Consider the following 5,072-nt stretch of genomic DNA (forward strand, 5'->3'; position numbering starts at 1 on the left):
AAAAAAAAATGACATATAGAATTTGTAGGAAAAGAGATGCAGCTAGGAAAAAAATCCTAAGTGAAGTAGCCCAGACCCAGAATGACAAATACGAGATGTACTCACTTGTAAGTGGATATTAGGTGTTAAGTAAATAATAATCAAGCTACAACCCACAGATCCAGAGAGACTAGGTAACGAGGAGGTTATAGAGGTGAAACATGGATCTCCCTGGGAAGGGGAAATAGAATAGATTCTGTGGGTGGACTGGTGGAAGGTGGGGATGGGAGTAGGAGGGATGGAGGGAGAGAGTGTGGGGAGAGACAGCTAGAAATGGGAGGCATTGGGAGGGGGCACCTAGTGCAGTGGAAACTTCCTGGAGTCTATGAGGGCAAGCCTAGTAAGGACTACTGGTAATAGAGGATACCAAGTCTGAACTGGCCATCTTCTGAAGCCAGGCAAGGCATCCAGTGGTGGGACTAGATTATAGTCGGTTGACTTGTTGGTAAAGGAAACCTCATAGAGAACTCTAAACAACCCAGGCTGATGCTAGGAAAGATATTTGCTGTCTTAAAATTCACAGGGAAGTAGACACTGGTAGGACAACTCCCACTCTGCTCCGTGAACATAGAGAAGTTGAGCTGGGGTGGGTTTGGAGTCTTCACTCCTACATTCTAATCTCTTTGGCACAAGAAGGTACTCCACAGGCTACAGGAAGAAAACCCTGGACACCAACCCAAGCCAAAAGCCATCACCTACAATCTGTCCTGCCTGCAAGATGTGCTGGGGCAATGGCGGTGCTGAACTTGTGGGAAGGGCCAATAATGTCTGATTTAACTTGAGTCCCACTCCAAAAAGTCCCCATTTAACCACAGGATAAGCCTGGATGCCCCCTTCCTTATGCTCAGGAAAGCGGTTATGGGTTTGAGTGAATTCATAGCATTGTCTGGCCCACTGGAGCGTCACATAGCCCAGGCTGGTTGCAGAACATCTGCGTGCTTCCATTTGTTTATCTATAGTGGGAATGTTACTCATTTGATGGTTGTAAGGGTTAAATAAATTGCCGTGCTTAATGATTTAGAACTGTATTTTAATTTTAATGATCTGATTCATGAGTAAAATCACATATAGTTCTAATTATGGAAAATAGTATTATCTCTTCATTTTCAGAGATAAGGAAAAAGATTTGGAGAGACTGGATGACTTGGCTATACTCACCCCAATGCTATGTTGATCAGAACTTTCAGAAAAACCCAATACAGATGGGGGGGGGGGTGGCAGGGAGGCATGCCAAACAGGTGAACTGGAGACCCAAGAGAGCCAATGGTATGAATTTAGTCCCAAGGCCAGCAGGTAAAGAATTCTGCTGTACAGGGTAAGGGTAGATTTTGCTGTTGTTGTTCTGATTAATGAAACCAGCCCATCTTATATAGAAAAAAACAAACAAACAAAAAACCAAACCAAAACAACAACAACAAAAAAAGCCAACTAAAATGTTAATTGAATCCCAAAGCTCTTTCGAAAACATGTAGAATACTGTTTGCCCAAATATCTAAGCACCCTTTGGCCCAGCCAACTGCTATATGAGCCATCAAAATTAACAAGTGGTGAGTCTTTCCAGTGTTTCTTGGATCTGTGACCTATCAACAGTTGTGAAGGGTCTGGTGATCCTCACAGAGCCTAATCCTTAGAAAGGTAATTCTTTCATTGAATAAATAGATTTCTCCCTCAATGCTTTGTGCTTTTGATAGCATAGAATGAAGGAAAACAATATGAGCCCTAGACTTGCTCTTATTAAATTACAGACACCTCAATGGACAGTTTCTTAGACATTTGTGAATCCAAACGGGCCTGTTAGTACTGTCATCTCACCAGTCCCTTCCTCCCAGTAGACTTCTGTATAAAGAACTGTGAAGAGTTGGTGCTTGCTTTAAAATGCCTCAAATATTTCACAACATTCCCAGTGCCTCAAATGCCACAAGAAATATGAGCAAAGAAGTAAATCAAGGCCTATAAAATAGCTCAGTGGGCAATGCACTTTCCACCGAGCCTGAAGAACTGAGTTCAATTCCTGGGACCTGCATAATGAAGAGAGAAAACTGTTTATTCCAAGTTGTCCTCTAAGCCTCACATACATCATATGTTATGGCACATGCTTTTGTACACATGCACAGACACACACAAAATAATGAATAAATGTAAGAAAAAATTCAAAGTAGCAGTTTGGGTCACTCTTAGAGGAAGCAAATTTTATTTCTATGTCCCTGTTCTAGTCTGAAATGTCACATATTTGTCTTCATCATTGCTTGATAAGACCAAGAACTCCCTAAATTGAATATTTTTAAAAACTGCAGACTTCAATGCTTCATAGGTACTGGAACTGGGATGGTTCAGAAGGATCACAAGCATCTCTCGTTAGATTTTATTTCTGTGGATCAAGTTTTCTTTCTTCAGCCAAGCAGCATTTCACACACCCAACAGTGTCGGAGATGAATAATGGTATTTCCATGATAAGCAAGGGAGGAAGGAGGAGATTGTTTTCAGACCAAATTTTGCCACAGAATAAGCACCAATCAGAAGCATAATGCATCCAACAGGAGCTCATGCCCAGATAAGACAATGTGCCATCACCCTTAGTTTAAATTCACTTGTGGAAAAGAAGAACTTTTTCCAATCTGCTTTTACTAAAAGTACACACTTCATAAATACAGTTGATTCAGAATCAAGTAAGATTACTAAACACCAGCAACTGCATTTTCAGAAACAAAGATTAGTACAGTTCACCTAATTCATTCTTTAAATCATAAAATCAACTATGGGAAAATATAAATTCTGTAACTGGAAAGAAAAACATGTATCTAAGATTGTTCCTATTATTATACTATTAATAGTGTCTTAACCCATCTTAAGATGAACTTTTTTTTAAAATGAATGATCTTTGGAAAGATTTACTAGGACTAATAAGTGCTATGAGAGAACCAAATTCAATAAACATTTATTGACAATTTACCTACAAGCCATCACTAAGAGGGACATGATGTAAGCAAGTAGACTGTACCCTCCAACAGCTCCTAACTGAGCAAAGGGAATATAAGGTGTGTGCCAATAATCATGGTGGACAAATATGAGCAAGAGTGGAGACCCCCCGACTTGGACAACTGCCTTTCCAAATAGAAATGGAGGATGAAGATTTCTGCTGTTTTTAAATTTTCCCAGAAGCAAGAGAGAACACAGAGCAGTGAATCCTGAGGGAAACAGAGACTGTGGCTTACTAAAGACTTCGGTTCAAAAAAGGGAACTGATAGGGATAATTGGTGACATGGGTGACAAATGGGATGGTAGAGAAACACAAGAACGGACATTGGTAAAAAGAAGGTGAAGGAGAAATTTCTAGGCAGGAAGTCATGCTACCCAGAATGCACCCAATTTCACCTGATCTCAGAGGCTGAGCTGGGCCAAGGCTGCTTAGCATTTGGACAGGAGAGAAAGCCAGTGAAGTGCTGGAAGCAGAAAAATGTGATCAGGAAATTATGAATGGACTAAGTCTCCACACAGTTTCCTCATTTCAAGGCATCACAAGGCCCTTAAGGTTCTTCTGTACCTGAAGCACACTGGGAAAACAACGCCACTTTCATTCCACTGTCATTGTCACCACCATCTCTACCATCCCCACAAGGGACTCCAGGGCCCTTACAAGTGCTCCTCCCTTTCCTCCATCCATGGATAGAATATACCTTGAACAGCCTGAGTCTTACATGTATACACACACACACACACACACACACACACACACACACACACACAGCATTTAATAGTGATTCCCATTCTCTGATACTCTCTGGTTTTAGCACTGTTTCATCCCTGCTCTGTGATAACAGGAAGAGTCTGATGGGATGAGAAGATAGTGGCCATTGCAGAGCACAAAGGGGCAGAGAGGGGGCAGGAAGTGAAATTAAGGGAGAGAGTGACTGCTGCACATAGCACGGGGCCATTAGCGTGGACAGCAAGACAGACACACGAGACGGCAAGAAGACAAATGCAATGATGGAACGAACATGTGGAGGAAAAGCATTAAAAATGAACAGGAGGCTGGCACAATGAAAAAGACACAAATCAACAAGCGAAAGAGCTTATTTATTGGGAGGAAATGAGCTGTGTTTCACCTCTACCCATTGTAAGATGACAAAATGACCGAAATCATGGCCCAGAAGAAAAGCACACTGGGTATCTCAAATCCATCATGAAACATAGTCTATGTGAATTACCAGTAAGTTATATTATAACAAGCTAGCACTATAGAAAGCCATCTGTAGCTGCAGAAAACGATCGCTTGTTTGTGATGATGGAAAGAACATGAAAAATGGAAGAAAAATGAAGTAGCGAGCAGAGACTCAAGATCTGAGAGATTTATTTACTAAGGAGGGTGGCCATCATTTCTCCCCATCTGTGTCTGGTGCCCAGAGAACTCCAAGTCATGAACATGAATGGAGTAATTCTCAGCACTGACACCAGCAAGGTATTGGGGTGTGATGACATATACAAGATTTATATGAAAATAGGGTGTGTGGCTCCTCTTTGTGAGATAAACAGTATCAATGGAAAGAGGGGAATGAGGTTAAAGTCAGATTCACAAAGAAAGACACATGAGAGGAATAAATGCATACCTCCAACTCATCCAGAACTTCTTTTTTTTTTAAGATTTATTTATTTAATTTATTATGTATATAGTGCTCTGCCTGCCAGTACAGCTCCAAACCAGAAGAGGGCACCAGACCTCATTATAGATGGTTGTGAGCTACCATGTGGTTGCTGGGAATTGCACTCAGGACCTCTGGAAGAGCAGTCAGTGCTCTTAACCTCTGAACCGTCTCTCCAGCCCCCCAGAACTTCTTTAGGTGTTGGTGCAATTCGATTCTCCTCCATGGGGCCTCGATCCCTCACTGCAAACTCTATTCACTGTCTAACTGTTCTCTCTCCTCCTCCATCCATTTAATATCAATTTTCTCACCTCTCAAACTGGGGCTAAGAATCTCTACCCTTAATGCTACAAGAACAATAAATCAGATCAGGAAACAACCTAGGTTACTGCCTGT

The sequence above is a fragment of the Acomys minous genome (genome assembly GCF_964271855.1).
Source record: "Acomys minous genome assembly, chromosome: 18".
Lineage (NCBI taxonomy): Eukaryota > Metazoa > Chordata > Mammalia > Rodentia > Muridae > Acomys > Acomys minous.